Source organism: Schistocerca americana, chromosome 11 (genome assembly GCF_021461395.2).
Source record: "Schistocerca americana isolate TAMUIC-IGC-003095 chromosome 11, iqSchAmer2.1, whole genome shotgun sequence".
In the NCBI taxonomy this organism is placed as follows: Eukaryota; Metazoa; Arthropoda; class Insecta; order Orthoptera; family Acrididae; genus Schistocerca; species Schistocerca americana.
In genome coordinates, this window is record NC_060129.1 from 82,300,354 (window position 1) to 82,320,681 (window position 20,328).

Consider the following 20,328-nt stretch of genomic DNA (forward strand, 5'->3'; position numbering starts at 1 on the left):
GAACTTGTCCTATAAATGCTCCACAAAAAATTGTGGCTTGGTCGACATAAACGATTCCCCATCAACTCGTGTACACACGAGGTACCAGGGTGCATAATCTCCACTGCCTTCTTTTGCCGTATGTTCCTCCCATGGAGTGGCCAGGGGGGGAAATGATCTTGGTTCGTACTTCTTACCGTTGAGGTTAGACCTCGATCGCTTAGAGACTGCTGGTGGAGGCCCACCAGCGAGAGATGATGTACCATGCTTCATTGTGGGTCATCCGCCCTGATGCCACCCACTCCGACCAGAGGCTCTTCCCACGGGTGCCACCCAGCCACAGCAAAGACGACCTGGTAGGATGACCTTTGCCTGGAGTCCCGATGCCCCAGAGGGATAGCCATCTACTCCTCGGCATATGTGGGGAGGTAGCAGCTCAGGCATTAGCAGTTCAATCCCTGTGTAGTCAGGGGGCTACCACCAAGAGGGAACATGACGACAACATCACAACGGACTGGCTACCGTGCTGGATGTCGGGTGTCGAAATATCCATATACATCACGAGGGCAAAGATGGAAGTGCACAAAGGAGGGAATGTATGCTATCCGGAACACACTGCAGCGGATGTGGCCGGAAGCTAGATGTTGAAGCGTCCCCTTAGAACAATTATACATGACTGTGTTTAAACTGACACACAATATTTTTAGCGCAACGCAGTCTGCCTTTCAATAGTCCCTACAAAAGAATGGCCCTGACTAACATTAACCTATACCTTTCACAAATCACTTACCTCACAAAAATCTTCGTTACTCGAACTACTGCAATACAGCTAGCGCCACTACTGCCAGCTAAATAAAAGATTCAAACTAAGGAAGGCACTAACTACTGATAGCCATAGTTAGCAAATGAAAGATTTTAATAGAGAACAAACAATGTATTTACCTTAATAGTGTTGAAAAATCATAATATACATAGCAGTTCATGACATCCAGTCTTAGAAATTTCAAAACTCCGCCATTTCTCTCCCCACATCCACCACTGCTGGCGGCTCACCAACTGTGCAATGCTATGCGCTGTTCACATCCAGCTGCCCAACACTACAATGGCAGACAACAATGCAAACTAGCCACAGACTGCACACAGCACAGCTAGTGATTTTCATACAGAGCGCTACGTGGCGTTACCAATATAAAAACTTAAACAGCCTACTTACATAGCCCCCATGCTCCCCACAAAAAATTTTACAAATTGTTTTGGGCAGTGGCCAATACAGATTTGAAAAAATTTTTGATAATTACAATAACAAAGAAATCAAATGCACACACGTATTGATACAATGTTGGTCAAAAGCTAAAATTTTCTCACAGTCCATAAAGACAGTCCTGATCGTTCATCACAGTAAAATTGCAGTGTTTTTCTCAAAGTCTGAGCAGTAAAAGAAAATGCACACGGAAGTAGTGGATTTCCATGCCGTCTTGAAGAAGTAGTGTTGTCCTTCCAACAGAAAGACAGTGCTGACTCTTGACATGCAGACAGGTAATGGGCCACAACAGAGCAAACCCACAGTAGAGTCATTCGAAGTTTTGAAGAATATTTGTAGGTAGGTCATCACAGAGTAGACCCACTGTAGTCCTGGTAGAGATTACGGTATTGGTGGGCCACCAGAGGTGCAGACCCACTGTAGTCCTTGTAGAAATAATGGTACTGGTGAGACAGCAAAGGTGTAGACCCACTGTAGTCCTTGTAGAAATAATGGTATTGGTGGGTCATCAAAGATGCAGACCCACTGTAGTCCTTTTACAGATGGCCAGCAGCCATCTGCTGTGACTGTGCAGGTGCACAATCACCATTGAAGAGTCTTGCGAATAATATAGCAAGTCCATAACCACCACTTGTGCACTCACAAAGTTTTTGGAATTGTCCTTAGAACCAGCAATGCTGTTATCCAGTCCCTTGCTGCATTATTAACACACGTGCAAACACTAACAGTCCCTACTTCTCACATATTGTCCATATACTATGATCAACAGTAACGTGTGCAAAGAAATGGAACTTACAAGTTAATAATATGATGAACTGGTGTCAATTACAATTTTATAACATAAGAATACAATTACAAAGGTACAAAATACATCATTAAAGAACATAACAATACAGATAACATTTGTAGTACAAGCTTTACAAAAGAATCGAAATAACATACATCAGGGTTACAGGAATTATGACATGAGTACATACATAAAAGATCAGAATAACTTTTGAAACATCAACTTCACACATGAGCATTAAAACAAAACAGAATAAATAATGTCTAAACATATTTACAAAGAAAATAACATATTATCAGAAAAATTCTACAACATAACTCTTATTAGCTAAACACATTAAGAGAGGAAAAACACAAATTCACATAGTGTAATAACACAAAAATGCCGGACAGGGTTCGTTTTCAGTGTGACATTTGGTCCTGCAGTCCACCCCAAAACTTCATTCCATATATCTTTCCTCTTATTTCAACATTTGTTTCCACCAAAAAAATTCTATCCAAGCATGCTTTCTGTATTTATATGTTCACACATTTGTTACCTTATTATTTATTTCCAAGAAAATCCTACCTACACCTGTTGTCCCTAAACCCTACTTTGCGAGCGCCACTACTGCCAGCTAAATAAAAGATTCAAACTACGGAAGGCACTAACTACTGATAGGCATAGTTAGCAAATAAAAGATTTTAATAGAGAACAAACAATGTATTTACCTTAATAGTGTTCAAAAATCATAATATACATAGCAGTTCATGACATCCAGTCTTACAAATTTCAAAACTCCGCCATTTCTCTCCCCACATACACCACTGCTGGCGGCTCACCTCCAACTGCGCAACGCTAAGCGCTGTTCACATCCAGCTGCCCAACACTACAATGGCAGACAACAATGCCAACTAGCCACAGACTGCACACAGCACAGCCAGTGATTTTCATACAGAGCGCTACGTAACGTTGCCAATAAGAAAACAAACAGCCTACTTACAATGTAAATCCAACTCCATGACAATATCAGGTGTGCCAGATCTAAGGGCAAGATGGATTTAAGATGCACCACATTAGGCGTCCTTCCCCAAATGGTACGCACTAACGGAAAATTTGGAAAGGTAGTGGTCAAACCCCTTAGGGGACCATCATAGTAAAGCCCGATACAGTTGAGACTCCTTTTAATCGCCTCTTACGACAGGCAGGAATACCGCGGGCCTATTTTTACCCCCGAACCGCGTTCGTTGGACGGTAAGGTGTTGTTCACCAACTTGAACCACAACGCCGAAACGTGGGTTGGCAACACGCTGACATTGATGTTCGCCCACGCCTGTTTCCAGTTCACAGTAGGGAAGCGAACCTCCAACTTGTGAACCGGCGGCCGTCCCATCGGGTCGGCGTAGAGACGTCGAGCCGTACGGTGTGGATCGTTAGCCGTTCTTAAAACGTAACTGCGAGTGAGATAATATTTTCGCAGGAACGACAAACGATATGGGATGTCGGCGACGGAAACGGGGGCGCACTCAGACGCCGGCCGACAAATCTCCAATAAAGCAGCCGTGGAGCCACCCGGACAGCTGGTCTGCAGCGCAGCTGTGCGGTTTACAAGCAACGCCGCACATTTACGTCCAAAATCCACAAGCCTCCCAAGGATCTGTCAAGGACACAAACCGACGCCCGCACTTTAAAAATTTCATGACGCCACAGTAACCAATATACAACACGTGGAATGGAACGTGCAATCAATTTCGGGACGCTGAGCAGCTGCGGAACGTATCATGCCCGCGACAGAATAAACGTGTTAATGAGGTCGTTTTTTTGTAGTAAATTGAGCCGTCGGGAAGCATGTGTACGACAAAGAATGCGAATACCAGTAAGGAGTGACCGCCAGTTCCGAGCCTGCACGTTCTGCGGCGACGCACTAACATCGAGACCCAAAATGGTGTGGTGTGAAACAACGCGGAACCACGGCCTTCGGTCGTCAACACAGTGCAATCCCAGTGGAAGGAGCACAGTTTTCCGTGCATTTATCCGGGCACCAGAAGCCTGTTCGTAGCGGTCCAGTAACGCTCGAGTTGCATCAACATCCGCCGTATGCGCTACAAAAACACCCACATCATCAGCATAAGCTGAACATCTCAACGACATATTACCAACGTGTACCCCATGGAGTGTACGGTCGAGAGCTCGCAGCAGTGGATCGATGGCAAGCACAAAGTAAAACATCGACAACGGACAACCTTGTCGAACAGAACGACGTATCGGAAGAGGCACGGTCGGCCAGCCATTGACAATGACGACCGACCGAGCTCCCGTAAGTAAGTTGCGTACCACTTCCAGAAATTGGAGACCAAATCCCATGCGCGACATGACCTGAAGAAGGTAGTCGTGGCTGACACGATCAAAGGCGTTGGCGAAGTCAATGGATAAGATTCCTGCGGAGGAACCAGGAGCCGCTGCTGAACAGACTACGTCCCTGTATGCAGAAGCCGCAGTAAAGATGTTACGACGCCGAACTCCACACGACTGAGGAGCAGCAATAACCTTATCCATGACAGATTTCAACTTGTCAGCCACGCACCTCGCAACCATCTTATAGTCCGCATTTAATAGATAGGCCGCAGGTCTTGGACGCGACAGTCTCCTTCCTTCTTAGGAATAAGCACCACCCTACCGTCCATAAAACGGCCGGGTACCGCCACACCACGAAGGACTTCATTAATCAATGAAGTGAACACGCCCCCAATAATGTCCCAGACGGCGAGATAAAATTCCGTCGGTAAACCGTCGGGCCCTGGAGATTTCCCTTTGGGACACGCCTTCAATAACAAAAAAACATCTTGTGGCAACAACGCTGCAGTTAAGTCGGCGCGATCGTCGTCCGTTAAAAAACAACGGAGCTCGTCCAAACAGGCGGCAGTGGCGATGCCATCACCATCGGAGTCAGAAAACAACGCGGAATAATAGGCAGTAACGTGGGCAACCATATCCCGTCTGGCACTGAGGCGAACGCCATCATCCGTTAACAAACTCCGAACGCGTTTCGTAGACGCCAAGCGTCTCTCCTTCGCCAAATAAAAAGTCGTCGGATGCTCCTCATCAACGGCGCCCGCAAAACGACTACGGACTGTGTAACCTTTCGCCCTTTCGCGATGAATACCTAGAATCTTGCTTTTAATGCGATTGAGCCGCAGACGGAGGTTACCATATTGGTCAATACGGGCGTCGAAAGCATCCCTAAGACACTGCTGGTAAAAGTCGAGCGTACGGTTCCTGCAGTACGACTCCTCGCGACTGAACGCTTGCGCGGCACGACGTAGCTGAGGCTTAGCTAACGCCAACCACCAATCAAGCGTCGAGGGGTAATTGCCAACTTTTTGAACGCAAGATTCCCACACAGCCGTAATAGTTAGTCGGAAACCGTCTTTCGGCAAGTGAGGGACATTTAGCTTCCAAACCCGCGGGACAGGAGCCGCAGCTCCACCCTGCAGCCGCAGATCACAAACGTAGCCGCAGTGATCGCTGAACGCCACGGGGAGCACGTCAACACGACGGAGAGCATCCTTAAGGGCGCGAGAAACATAAATACGGTCAAGGCGACTGCCCCCGGTGTTGCAGATGTGCGTGAATACAGTGCGACGTGGGTGGAAATGTCGCCAAGTATCACACAAATCAGCAGCAGTAATCAGCGCGGCAAGTTCCTGACACAAGGAGGGAGCGGTACTCATATCTGCAGCAGCAACAACACAGTTAAAATCCCCTCCTACCACAAGTGGACGACCAGTAGTTAAAAAAGGACAAATCTCATAGCTAAAAAACGCGACCGGTCACGGCGCCTGTCCGCGCCCGACGCCGCATAGATATTCACAGCACGGACTCCTCTTATAGTACACGCAATAGCACGGCCGTTACGCATCACCTGAACATCTTGTGGCTCTAACGAATCTTTGTATAAAATGGCAGTGCCACACTTAGAGTCACGGTCCACATTGTAAATGACACCATAGCCAGAAATATCACGAAAAACTCTGCCGGCCACCTCCTGAAGAAGAACAACATCATAACGGCCAAATCCAGCGCAGGAGGGCTGGCGCGCGGCCGACCGGCGTATGGCCTGTGCGGGGTGTGGCAGAGTCTTGTTGGAGGGCGCCACTGCTGGCGATGTGAGCTTCCCCGCCTCGCCTCAGACGAGGTGTTTGCGTAATTTGCAGTGCATTCGCACCATTCCTGTCCCTGTCCCCGTCCCGACTTGTCCCGACTTTGCTCGGCTGCCGCTCGCTGCCGCTCGGGTCGTGGCCCATATAACAGCGCAAGCACAAGAAACGTCTGCAGGAGATGACGAGACGAGACGAGACGACTAAGGAATATATTTATAATTACATATCGAAGTAGGAATTGTACACCGCTACACAACAACAGGCGCTGACGTATTTCAGAACACATCTGCCGATTCGTACTGTTTTGTCGTTTTCAAAGACTTCCTGGCGAACTTGGTTAGCACATTCTCCCTCAAACTGAGATATTTACTGCAATTTCGCACCTTATGGTCATTACAGTAGATTAAAATGCTTAAGCAAGAATCTTTGTCCCAACAGAACGGTGGTATGGAAACAGGGCGGTATAAAAAAAAAAAGGTAAATGAAAGGGAGCCAACAGCACGTGGTGTTCCCAGGTGGTCACCCATCCAAGTACTAACCACGCCCGATGTTGCTTAACTTCGGTGATCGGACGAGAACCGGTGTACTCAAGATGGTATGGCCGTTGGCGCCCATATAATGTAGGCGCATGGCAGAATTCGCATTCGGTTCTTATCCCAACACACACAAAATCATACTTTTCGGTCGAAAGCAGCCGCATTTTTTTTTTATTGACAATTCGTCACGTTAGCGCGAACGCAATCCTGAGTTCCAAAACTTATGAGCCGGAAGGACGCGCTTCGTGTATTTTTTTTTTTTTTGTGAGATTTATAAATTTATTTATTAACATTACATCGTTACAAGCTAACACCTTTACAACATAAAACACGAACAGAGTTGTAATTGTAAGCACTTCCTTCCGCAATCCGACGTGCCAGCAGAGCGACTGCCGAATTAGCGGGCGCGCCGCCGTGTGTGTGAGACGCGCAGCTTCTCGTTGCACCTCCTGTCATCCGCTTGGCGCGTGCAGCCTTCGACACTCGCGGAAGACGCATCTTGTCCCTGGTGTCCAGCGCAGGAGGGTTGGCGCGCGGCCGACCGGCGTATGGCCTGTGCGGGGTGTGGCAGAGTGTTGTTGGAGGGCGCCACTGCTGGCGATGTGAGCTTCCCCGCCTCGCCTCAGACGAGGTGTTTGCGTAATTTGCAGTGCATTCGCACCATTCCTGTCCCTGTCCCCGTCCCGACTTGTCCCGACTTTGCTCGGCTGCCGCTCGCTGCCGCTCGGGTCGTGGCCCATATAACAGCGCAAGCACAAGAAACGTCTGCAGGAGATGACGAGACGAGACGAGACGACTAAGGAATATATTTATAATTACATATCGAAGTAGGAATTGTACACCGCTACACAACAACAGGCGCTGACGTATTTCAGAACACATCTGCCGATTCGTACTGTTTTGTCGTTTTCAAAGACTTCCTGGCGAACTTGGTTAGCACATTCTCCCTCAAACTGAGATATTTACTGCAATTTCGCACCTTATGGTCATTACAGTAGATTAAAATGCTTAAGCAAGAATCTTTGTCCCAACAGAACGGTGGTATGGAAACAGGGCGGTATAAAAAAAAAAAGGTAAATGAAAGGGAGCCAACAGCACGTTTTTTTTTTCTTTTTATTTTATTTTATTTTATTTTTTTTTATTTTTTTTTTCGGTGGTATGGAAAGAGGGCGGTATAAAAAAAAAAAAAAGAAAATGAAAGGGAGCCAACAGCACGTTTTTTTTATTTTTTTTTTCACGGGCCTCCCATCTCCCCTTATAGCCCGGCCTTGTCGCTCTCCACAAAACGCCTTCCATTGGCGAGCTTCATGAGCTATAATGGTACTGTCGACTCCATGTCCCACGACGAACAGACGAAAAAGAAAACGTAGCCCCCGTTAGCATCCTTGAGAATGTCGACGTCCGTCGGGAAAAAGCGACAGGTGCAAAGAAAAAACCATAATCCAAATAATCTTCTAAATGGAGACAAGTAATCCACCAGAAAAAACAAGAGTCCAGTATAGAAAAATATAAAACACAAAACTAGAAAAAGAAGCCACTTCCTCAGGTGTACTATTACTGGGAAAGTTCCACACCAGTAAAGCAGAGGAGTAAAGTCCAACAAGTGGAGAAGTGAAACTAAAAGAAGGAAATTAAAGGCACTGCGCGGTACTACAGGAAAAGACGAAAAGATAGTACTGCCGCCACTTGGGAGACCTACATGAGAAAGTTCTGCAAAAAGAAATTGCCGATGTCCACAGCATAAAAATAATCAGAATCAAGGAGAAGGTAAACCATACCGGAAATGAAAAGGAACACAAAGAATAGAAAGTAGAGTACCTCTGATTACACAAATTTCAATAATTGTACGTTCTTGGAAAACACAACACGAGCGGTCAAAGTAGAAGAGTATACCAAATCATCAAACCATGTTAAATAGCCATCGACATCCGAGTAAAAGCATGAGCAAGGGCAACCTGCAAAAAATTCGCGAAAGTAGCACGATAGCCAGGCATGGCTGCAGTTTGTTCATGCTGAGTCCATAAGTATGTAAGAAAGTCAAATTCGGTTGTCAATTTCAGGGAAAACATTGCAAAAACGGCATGACCCAGGAGCCACACCGTGGCATTCTTCTTAGTATTCGGGTAGGCGGCGCACTGAGGGATTAAGACGTCTGTCGGCAAAACAGAGCGCGTATCCACCCGATTGATAAGGCGAACCATATCTCGGGCGGTATGCCAAACACTGCAAAAATGGCCACACACGAAACGGTGTTCAAGCGTATCCTCCACAGCACACAGGTCACAAGCTCCAGACGAGAGGAGATTAATGGAGTGGAGCTTCGCATTCGTAGGGAAGGTACGATGCACAACCTTGTACCACACTGCGTGTACAGAGGGAGGAAGAACATTGCTGGCAAGATTTTTCCATACCGTGACCCAGTTATACCACGGTAGCCGATACTCCCACTTACAACGCACAGTAGACCCACGGAAAGCAGAAGCGACGTCGCTGACTCGAAGGCTGGGAACGTCACAGAGCTCCAAGTAGCTGTTTTCCATATAGTAGCGACGCACATAATTAAGAAAAAAGGGAATGTGCGAGACATTCACCGGCGCCGCCGCAGATGGAGGACGATACAGATTGAAGACCGCCGCAGTGGTACCGTTCGGGGCCTTTTCCATAACAACAGTGGTCCGTTTCCAAAACAGAGCAGAGCACTTCGCGCGTAGATCTACTAGACCCAAACCACCATCTGTCGGGCTGAGAGAACAAGTGGCATACGAGACTTTAAAAATGTCACCTCGCCATAAAAACCAATACACCGCCTGCTTGAGGGCACGTTCCAATTGCCGAGGCAATGGAAGGACCTGTGCGAGATACCACGCCCTGGCCAGAATGGTAGTATTGATCAAGGCCACCTTATCACGAAGCGCCAACGTGCGAGCCGCATAGATCTTGGCAACGGCACGCACCTTGTGCAGCGTGGACCGCCAATTAAGCGCCTCCATCCGTTGTGGGTGAGAAGAAAAAAGCACGCCCAGGACTTTTTGCTGTTCGCGGACGCAGAACCAGTTCCGCTGTAAGGACCTTGCGCGGGGTGTAAGAGGCAAACAAACAGTCTTAGCAGGGTTGACAATGGCACCCGTGGCTTTTTCAAAGCGTTGCAGTGCGCCATATAAAGTGTCAACGTCATCGGAATGGCCAAGGAAAACACCAAGGTCGTCGGCGTATGCCTTACAAACGAGGCGATCCGCCCCGACCTGAATGCCGCGGCATTCGCGGCCGATAATCCGCAGCAACGGATCTAAGGCTACAGAAAAAAGGGCCATCGAAAGGGGACACCCCTGCCGCACCGAGCGCTCAACACGGAAAGCCGGCGTCAAGCGGCCGTTGACACTAACTCGTGACGTCGCATTCTGTAAAAGATGCTTTACCACAGTCGTAAACTTAAGGCCGAATCCCATCCGCACAAGAACCTGGCGGAGGTATACATGGCTAATGCGGTCGAAAGCATTTTTGAAGTCAATCAATAAGATGGCAGCAGTCGGCAGGCGCGCACTTTTAACAAAGCCGATAAAGTCGCGATATGCGAGAACGGCGTCAAAAATGTTTCGACCCGGCACCGCACATGATTGACTGTCACTGAGAACCGACGGTAAAACAACTTTAAGACGTTGAACCACACAGCGCGTCACAATCTTAAAATCGGCGTTAAGTAAGGTGATCGGCCGAACAGCGTCAATACAGGGCGTCGCATTCGATTTAGGTACTAAGGTCACTACCCCCTCCTCAAACGCAGCAGGGATAACAGCACCATCCCGTATTTCATTTAAAAGAGCCACAAAAACATCACGAAAAAGATCATAAAACTTCAAATAAAATTCAGAAGGAATGCCGTCGGGACCAGGCGATTTACACTTAGGGCTTCGTCGGATAGCGTCGTACAGGTCGTCAGGTACATAAGCAGCATTTAAATGCGTCCTATCCGCACGAGTTAAAACATGAGGTATAACTTGTAAAAAATCCCGCAGCGCATCACAGTCAACATCCAGCGCACGGAAAAGGGAACTAAAATGATTAAAAATATCCCGCTCAATGTCGGACTGGACAGTAGTCCGTCCACCGTCGCACTTTTTCCAGGTACTGATGTGCAGACGGGCACGCCTCCGTCGTTCCCTGGTCAGATGGTAAAGCGACAAAGGTTCGCCAGCCACAACCCCCGCAGGCTGGCTGCGCACGACGACACCATTACTGACAGCACGCAAATCAGCGAGAAGCTTCAGCTGAAATTGCTTAAAAGCGGGCAGCAAGGCAGGCTGTGACGTCACGCGCAGCGCGAGGTCTTGTAAACACGCCTGATGGAAGCGGGCCGTAGCGCGACGCCAACGAGCCGCCTCGCGGCTAAAATCAATTAAAAACTGCCTTATCACTGGCTTGGCCTCCCCGACCCACCACTCCAGCACACTACAGTCACCTCGCCGAGTCCCGAGTAATTTATGCCACAGATTGGTAAAACACCGGACAAAATGGTCGTCGGTCAATAAAGCACAATTAAATTTCCACAGATTCTGTCGTCTGGGAACACAAAAACGAGGCAATAAAAGCTGACAAAGGTAACCGGAATGATCAGAAAACAGCACGGGAAACATTTCCGTGCGGCAAATACGGGCAGAAAGCGAGGCAGAAATGTAAATTCTGTCCAGGCGGCTGTGCCCCGTGGGATAAAAATGAGTATAGTGGGTAACATCAGGGTTTAAAACACGCCACGTATCAACGAGCCGAAAACTGCGAATCAAGTCGCCGAGCTCGCGACAAATGTTAGGACGAGGCACCTGATCGACAACATCTAAAACGCAATTAAAATCGCCGCCGACAACTAAAGCATCCACATTCCGGTGTAGCAGTGCACACAATTCCTGCCCATAAAAAACAGCCCTCGCCGGCTTATCGTTCCCAGACGGGGCATAAACGTTAACAAAGACAACGCCCAGTATAGTGCAACTAACAGCACGACCATTGGGTAAAATAGCAACGTCGGAAATAGCAAGGTCAGAACGGACTAAAATGGCAGTTCCTGCATTGGAATCCGGTAAAACATTGTCAACAACAATAAAGTCACTAAAATCGTGTAAAAAGACAAGTGCATCGCGCGTCACCTCTTGTAAAAAGACAACATGGCAGTGGTGATCACGTAAAAAGGCCTTAAAAGCCAGTAATTTGCACGGGTGGCACAACTTGTTAAGATTAATAGTGACAACATTCCACTGGCTAAAATCGTAAGTCATAGACTCACACAGTTAAAAGACACACAAAAGTAAAAACACACAGAAAACACGGAATGTGCAGGTGCACGACAGAGGAGGGGGCACACAGGACACACACTATGTCTCCGCACCCTCCACAACATCCTCCGCCCACTCCGAAGGCTCGAAGGGGGAGAGGGGTGGCAGGGTGGCAGTAGCTGGCACGGCAGAAGCGACCGACACAGGATCCCTGACGGGCATCTGCACGTCGGAGGCAGGCACCGACACGCGGTCGTGGATAGAAGGACCAGCGCGACGTCGGTGGACATCCTCAGCCTTCCGTTTCGTCGACATAGGTGCCGCAGTCACAGCCGAGACAGTGTCGGGCGCTAAAACAGGCACGTCTACAGAGGCTGGTTGACTTAACACAGTCCGCAGATGGCGAACAGCAACGTCACGTTGCTGCGCCGCATCGCTCAGATCAGCTGACTGCGCGTGGCGAGAGGAGGCCCGCGGCGACTGTTGTTGTTGCTGTTTGCGCGGCGGCTGACGCCCGGAGCCGGAAGCCTGAGGCGGCCGGAGCTCCACGTCGAGGTCGCGCCGCGCGGCACGGCGTTGCGACGCCCAAGAAGAGGCGGGGGAGCGCCCTACCGGGGACGGACTACGGTCACGCCGCGTGTAACCCCCGTCGTAAGAAGGGGAGCTACTGACACTGCGGAAGCGTTGCCTACTGGAACTCCGAGAACGAGCTTCATCCCGTTGCGGTTTCGGTTCCACAAAAACATGGCGTGATTCCGCAACAGGATTAGGCCCAGAAACATCAGAGGGTACAACGACGGGTGCAGGCACAGAAGGAGAGGGTGCCAACTGCGACACAATAGGTGCAACAGGGTCCGAAATAGGGCACGGAACAACATCGGTTACCGATTGCGGCACGGAGTCAGAGACAGCCTCCGACACAACAGCACCCACAACCGGTTGAAGAGCAGCAGGCACGTTTTCCGAAGCCGCGGACAAAGATTCCTGGCCGGTAGTCGCAAGATCAGAGACAGTAGCATCAGCAGACACATCCATCGCTTCCGCGGCGGCAGCAAGATTAACATCTGCCGCACGCCGCGCGGGCGCGGGGGGGGGCGGAACCCAAGACCGTAGCGGCGACGGAAGCAAAACTAGCTCCTTGCAAATTGGCCTCAAGTGGTAGCTGAACAGGCCGTTTGCGCTTCGGACAATCCTGCCGATAATGTCCGACACCGTTACTAAATGAACAAGTCTGTGGCTGTCCACTGTACGTGACAAACGCACGGTGGCCGTTTACCAAAATAAAAGACGGAATATGCTGCCTGACCACCATCTTAACACTGCGCACACCGTTCTCGACTTGAAATATGTACGCAGACGACCATTTCTCTTTCACTACAGATAGAACAGTGCCATAAGGCCGCAAGTGACGAGAAATAGTGTCGTTGCGAATTTCAAACGGGAGGTTAAATATGCGGATTTGTCGAAGACCAAAACCAGCATGAGACACAGTGACATTACTAATATTTCCGTTAAGGTGTCGAAATCTACGAACACCGTCATTAACAGAGACAACAGCATCACACAGATCGGGAGATTTCAGTTTCAAGAACACAGAATTTAAAAACGTATCGAACTGAATACCGAGCACATCAGTAGTAGACAACATCAAGTCCTCAAGTAACCAACGATGGATCTCGAAAGCCGAAGGTTTTTCTACGGAACGATCAAACTCGCACTGAATATTATTCTGTCGCTCTTCACTTTCATCGTAAACGATATCCATTACTTACAGTTCAATAGAAAGAAAGAAAGCAACAAGGAAGAGGGAGCAGACGACACGCGAGGTGCCGCCGGCCCAGTCGCACGAGGTAAACACAGCACGCCAGGCACCGAGGTGTTGGCTGGCGCGCTGCCGACCGGCGTATGGCCTGTGCGGGGTGTGGCAGAGTGTTGTTGGAGGGCGCCACTGCTGGCGATGTGAGCTTCCCCGCCTCGCCTCAGACGAGGTGTTTGCGTAATTTGCAGTGCATTCGCACCATTCCTGTCCCTGTCCCCGTCCCGACTTGTCCCGACTTTGCTCGGCTGCCGCTCGCTGCCGCTCGGGTCGTGGCCCATATAACAGCGCAAGCACAAGAAACGTCTGCAGGAGATGACGAGACGAGACGAGACGACTAAGGAATATATTGATAATTACATATCGAAGTAGGAATTGTACACCGCTACACAACAACAGGCGCTGACGTATTTCAGAACACATCTGCCGATTCGTACTGTTTTGTCGTTTTCAAAGACTTCCTGGCGAACTTGGTTAGCACATTCTCCCTCAAACTGAGATATTTACTGCAATTTCGCACCTTATGGTCATTACAGTAGATTAAAATGCTTAAGCAAGAATCTTTGTCCCAACAGAACGGTGGTATGGAAAGAGGGCGGTATAAAAAAAAAAGGTAAATGAAAGGGAGCCAACAGCACGTGGTGTTCCCAGGTGGTCACCCATCCAAGTACTAACCACGCCCGATGTTGCTTAACTTCGGTGATCGGACGAGAACCGGTGTACTCAAGATGGTATGGCCGTTGGCGCCCATATAATGTAGGCGCATGGCAGAATTCGCATTCGGTTCTTATCCCAACACACACAAAATCATACTTTTCGGTCGAAAGCAGCCGCATTTTTTTTTTATTGACAATTCGTCACGTTAGCGCGAACGCAATCCTGAGTTCCAAAACTTATGAGCCGGAAGGACGCGCTTCGTGTATTTTTTTTTTTGTGAGATTTATAAATTTATTTATTAACATTACATCGTTACAAGCTAACACCTTTACAACATAAAACACGAACAGAGTTGTAATTGTAAGCACTTCCTTCCGCAATCCGACGTGCCAGCAGAGCGACTGCCGAATTAGCGGGCGCGCCGCCGTGTGTGTGAGACGCGCAGCTTCTCGTTGCACCTCCTGTCATCCGCTTGGCGCGTGCAGCCTTCGACACTCGCGGAAGACGCATCTTGTCCCTGGTGTCCAGCGCAGGAGGGTTGGCGCGCGGCCGACCGGCGTATGGCCTGTGCGGGGTGTGGCAGAGTGTTGTTGGAGGGCGCCACTGCTGGCGATGTGAGCTTCCCCGCCTCGCCTCAGACGAGGTGTTTGCGTAATTTGCAGTGCATTCGCACCATTCCTGTCCCTGTCCCCGTCCCGACTTGTCCCGACTTTGCTCGGCTGCCGCTCGCTGCCGCTCGGGTCGTGGCCCATATAACAGCGCAAGCACAAGAAACGTCTGCAGGAGATGACGAGACGAGACGAGACGACTAAGGAATATATTGATAATTACATATCGAAGTAGGAATTGTACACCGCTACACAACAACAGGCGCTGACGTATTTCAGAACACATCTGCCGATTCGTACTGTTTTGTCGTTTTCAAAGACTTCCTGGCGAACTTGGTTAGCACATTCTCCCTCAAACTGAGATATTTACTGCAATTTCGCACCTTATGGTCATTACAGTAGATTAAAATGCTTAAGCAAGAATCTTTGTCCCAACAGAACGGTGGTATGGAAAGAGGGCGGTATAAAAAAAAAAGGTAAATGAAAGGGAGCCAACAGCACGTGGTGTTCCCAGGTGGTCACCCATCCAAGTACTAACCACGCCCGATGTTGCTTAACTTCGGTGATCGGACGAGAACCGGTGTACTCAAGATGGTATGGCCGTTGGCGCCCATATAATGTAGGCGCATGGCAGAATTCGCATTCGGTTCTTATCCCAACACACACAAAATCATACTTTTCGGTCGAAAGCAGCCGCATTTTTTTTTTATTGACAATTCGTCACGTTAGCGCGAACGCAATCCTGAGTTCCAAAACTTATGAGCCGGAAGGACGCGCTTCGTGTATTTTTTTTTTTGTGAGATTTATAAATTTATTTATTAACATTACATCGTTACAAGCTAACACCTTTACAACATAAAACACGAACAGAGTTGTAATTGTAAGCACTTCCTTCCGCAATCCGACGTGCCAGCAGAGCGACTGCCGAATTAGCGGGCGCGCCGCCGTGTGTGTGAGACGCGCAGCTTCTCGTTGCACCTCCTGTCATCCGCTTGGCGCGTGCAGCCTTCGACACTCGCGGAAGACGCATCTTGTCCCTGGTGTCCAGCGCAGGAGGGTTGGCGCGCGGCCGACCGGCGTATGGCCTGTGCGGGGTGTGGCAGAGTGTTGTTGGAGGGCGCCACTGCTGGCGATGTGAGCTTCCCCGCCTCGCCTCAGACGAGGTGTTTGCGTAATTTGCAGTGCATTCGCACCATTCCTGTCCCTGTCCCCGTCCCGACTTGTCCCGACTTTGCTCGGCTGCCGCTCGCTGCCGCTCGGGTCGTGGCCCATATAACAGCGCAAGCACAAGAAACGTCTGCAGGAGATGACGAGACGAGACGAGACGACTAAGGAATATATTTATAATTACATATCGAAGTAGGAATTGTACACCGCTACACAACAACAGGCGCTGACGTATTTCAGAACACATCTGCCGATTCGTACTGTTTTGTCGTTTTCAAAGACTTCCTGGCGAACTTGGTTAGCACATTCTCCCTCAAACTGAGATATTTACTGCAATTTCGCACCTTATGGTCATTACAGTAGATTAAAATGCTTAAGCAAGAATCTTTGTCCCAACAGAACGGTGGTATGGAAAGAGGGCGGTATAAAAAAAAAAGGTAAATGAAAGGGAGCCAACAGCACGTGGTGTTCCCAGGTGGTCACCCATCCAAGTACTAACCACGCCCGATGTTGCTTAACTTCGGTGATCGGACGAGAACCGGTGTACTCAAGATGGTATGGCCGTTGGCGCCCATATAATGTAGGCGCATGGCAGAATTCGCATTCGGTTCTTATCCCAACACACACAAAATCATACTTTTCGGTCGAAAGCAGCCGCATTTTTTTTTTATTGACAATTCGTCACGTTAGCGCGAACGCAATCCTGAGTTCCAAAACTTATGAGCCGGAAGGACGCGCTTCGTGTATTTTTTTTTTTGTGAGATTTATAAATTTATTTATTAACATTACATCGTTACAAGCTAACACCTTTACAACATAAAACACGAACAGAGTTGTAATTGTAAGCACTTCCTTCCGCAATCCGACGTGCCAGCAGAGCGACTGCCGAATTAGCGGGCGCGCCGCCGTGTGTGTGAGACGCGCAGCTTCTCGTTGCACCTCCTGTCATCCGCTTGGCGCGTGCAGCCTTCGACACTCGCGGAAGACGCATCTTGTCCCTGGTGTCCAGCGCAGGAGGGTTGGCGCGCGGCCGACCGGCGTATGGCCTGTGCGGGGTGTGGCAGAGTGTTGTTGGAGGGCGCCACTGCTGGCGATGTGAGCTTCCCCGCCTCGCCTCAGACGAGGTGTTTGCGTAATTTGCAGTGCATTCGCACCATTCCTGTCCCTGTCCCCGTCCCGACTTGTCCCGACTTTGCTCGGCTGCCGCTCGCTGCCGCTCGGGTCGTGGCCCATATAACAGCGCAAGCACAAGAAACGTCTGCAGGAGATGACGAGACGAGACGAGACGACTAAGGAATATATTTATAATTACATATCGAAGTAGGAATTGTACACCGCTACACAACAACAGGCGCTGACGTATTTCAGAACACATCTGCCGATTCGTACTGTTTTGTCGTTTTCAAAGACTTCCTGGCGAACTTGGTTAGCACATTCTCCCTCAAACTGAGATATTTACTGCAATTTCGCACCTTATGGTCATTACAGTAGATTAAAATGCTTAAGCAAGAATCTTTGTCCCAACAGAACGGTGGTATGGAAAGAGGGCGGTATAAAAAAAAAAAGGTAAATGAAAGGGAGCCAACAGCACGTGGTGTTCCCAGGTGGTCACCCATCCAAGTACTAACCACGCCCGATGTTGCTTAACTTCGGTGATCGGACGAGAACCGGTGTACTCAAGATGGTATGGCCGTTGGCGCCCATATAATGTAGGCGCATGGCAGAATTCGCATTCGGTTCTTATCCCAACACACACAAAATCATACTTTTCGGTCGAAAGCAGCCGCATTTTTTTTTTATTGACAATTCGTCACGTTAGCGCGAACGCAATCCTGAGTTCCAAAACTTATGAGCCGGAAGGACGCGCTTCGTGTATTTTTTTTTTTGTGAGATTTATAAATTTATTTATTAACATTACATCGTTACAAGCTAACACCTTTACAACATAAAACACGAACAGAGTTGTAATTGTAAGCACTTCCTTCCGCAATCCGACGTGCCAGCAGAGCGACTGCCGAATTAGCGGGCGCGCCGCCGTGTGTGTGAGACGCGCAGCTTCTCGTTGCACCTCCTGTCATCCGCTTGGCGCGTGCAGCCTTCGACACTCGCGGAAGACGCATCTTGTCCCTGGTGTCCAGCGCAGGAGGGTTGGCGCGCGGCCGACCGGCGTATGGCCTGTGCGGGGTGTGGCAGAGTGTTGTTGGAGGGCGCCACTGCTGGCGATGTGAGCTTCCCCGCCTCGCCTCAGACGAGGTGTTTGCGTAATTTGCAGTGCATTCGCACCATTCCTGTCCCTGTCCCCGTCCCGACTTGTCCCGACTTTGCTCGGCTGCCGCTCGCTGCCGCTCGGGTCGTGGCCCATATAACAGCGCAAGCACAAGAAACGTCTGCAGGAGATGACGAGACGAGACGAGACGACTAAGGAATATATTGATAATTACATATCGAAGTAGGAATTGTACACCGCTACACAACAACAGGCGCTGACGTATTTCAGAACACATCTGCCGATTCGTACTGTTTTGTCGTTTTCAAAGACTTCCTGGCGAACTTGGTTAGCACATTCTCCCTCAAACTGAGATATTTACTGCAATTTCGCACCTTATGGTCATTACAGTAGATTAAAATGCTTAAGCAAGAATCTTTGTCCCAACAGAACAGTGGTATGGAAAGAGGGCGGTATAAAAAAAAAAGGTAAATGAAAGGGAGCCAACAGCACGTGGTGTTCCCAGGTGGTCACCCATCCAAGTACTAACCACGCCCGATGTTGCTTAACTTCGGTGATCGGACGAGAACCGGTGTACTCAAGATGGTATGGCCGTTGGCGCCCATATAATGTAGGCGCATGGCAGAATTCGCATTCGGTTCTTATCCCAACACACACAAAATCATACTTTTCGGTCGAAAGCAGCCGCATTTTTTTTTATTGACAATTCGTCACGTTAGCGCGAACGCAATCCTGAGTTCCAAAACTTATGAGCCGGAAGGACGCGCTTCGTGTATTTTTTTTTTTTTGTGAGATTTATAAATTTATTTATTAACATTACATCGTTACAAGCTAACACCTTTACAACATAAAACACGAACAGAGTTGTAATTGTAAGCACTTCCTTCCGCAATCCGACGTGCCAGCAGAGCGACTGCCGAATTAGCGGGCGCGCCGCCGTGTGTGTGAGACGCGCAGCTTCTCGTTGCACCTCCTGTCATCCGCTTGGCGCGTGCAGCCTTCGACACTCGCGGAAGACGCATCTTGTCCCTGGTGTCCAGCGCAGGAGGGTTGGCGCGCGGCCGACCGGCGTATGGCCTGTGCGGGGTGTGGCAGAGTGTTGTTGGAGGGCGCCACTGCTGGCGATGTGAGCTTCCCCGCCTCGCCTCACACGAGGTGTTTGCGTAATTTGCAGTGCATTCGCACCATTCCTGTCCCTGTCCCCGTCCCGACTTGTCCCGACTTTGCTCGGCTGCCGCTCGCTGCCGCTCGGGTCGTGGCCCATATAACAGCGCAAGCACAAGAAACGTCTGCAGGAGATGACGAGACGAGACGAGACGACTAAGGAATATATTGATAATTACATATCGAAGTAGGAATTGTACACCGCTACACAACAACAGGCGCTGACGTATTTCAGAACACATCTGCCGATTCGTACTGTTTTGTCGTTTTCAAAGACTTCCTGGCGAACTTGGTTAGCACATTCTCCCTCAAACTGAGATATTTACTGCAATTTCGCACCTTATGGTCATTACAGTAGATTAAAATGCTTAAGCAAGAATCTTTGTCCCAACAGAACAGTGGTATGGAAAGAGGGCGGTATAAAAAAAAAAGGTAAATGAAAGGGAGCCAACAGCACGTGGTGTTCCCAGGTGGTCACCCATCCAAGTACTAACCACGCCCGATGTTGCTTAACTTCGGTGATCGGACGAGAACCGGTGTACTCAAGATGGTATGGCCGTTGGCGCCCATATAATGTAGGCGCATGGCAGAATTCGCATTCGGTTCTTATCCCAACACACACAAAATCATACTTTTCGGTCGAAAGCAGCCGCATTTTTTTTTTATTGACAATTCGTCACGTTAGCGCGAACGCAATCCTGAGTTCCAAAACTTATGAGCCGG

The 20,328-nt window shown here is 49.1% G+C and overlaps 7 non-coding genes across 7 annotated transcripts; all 7 read right to left on the minus strand.

Moving 5' to 3' along the window:
- Positions 1-6,656: 6,656 nt before the first annotated feature.
- LOC124554409 lies at positions 6,657-6,775 on the minus strand. The gene has a single exon (XR_006968389.1). It is a non-coding gene; the product is annotated as a 5S ribosomal RNA (ribosomal RNA).
- Positions 6,776-14,408: 7,633 nt separating this feature from the next.
- LOC124554410 lies at positions 14,409-14,527 on the minus strand. Its single transcript, XR_006968390.1, has one exon. It is a non-coding gene; the product is annotated as a 5S ribosomal RNA (ribosomal RNA).
- A 1,009-nt stretch (positions 14,528-15,536) lies between these two features.
- On the minus strand, positions 15,537-15,655 carry LOC124554411. Its single transcript, XR_006968391.1, has one exon. It is a non-coding gene; the product is annotated as a 5S ribosomal RNA (ribosomal RNA).
- A 1,009-nt stretch (positions 15,656-16,664) lies between these two features.
- On the minus strand, positions 16,665-16,783 carry LOC124554216. The gene has a single exon (XR_006968297.1). It is a non-coding gene; the product is annotated as a 5S ribosomal RNA (ribosomal RNA).
- Positions 16,784-17,793: 1,010 nt separating this feature from the next.
- On the minus strand, positions 17,794-17,912 carry LOC124554217. The gene has a single exon (XR_006968298.1). It is a non-coding gene; the product is annotated as a 5S ribosomal RNA (ribosomal RNA).
- A 1,009-nt stretch (positions 17,913-18,921) lies between these two features.
- On the minus strand, positions 18,922-19,040 carry LOC124554220. The gene has a single exon (XR_006968299.1). It is a non-coding gene; the product is annotated as a 5S ribosomal RNA (ribosomal RNA).
- Positions 19,041-20,050: 1,010 nt separating this feature from the next.
- Positions 20,051-20,169, minus strand: LOC124554221. The gene has a single exon (XR_006968300.1). It is a non-coding gene; the product is annotated as a 5S ribosomal RNA (ribosomal RNA).
- Between the last annotated feature and the right edge of the window lie 159 nt (positions 20,170-20,328).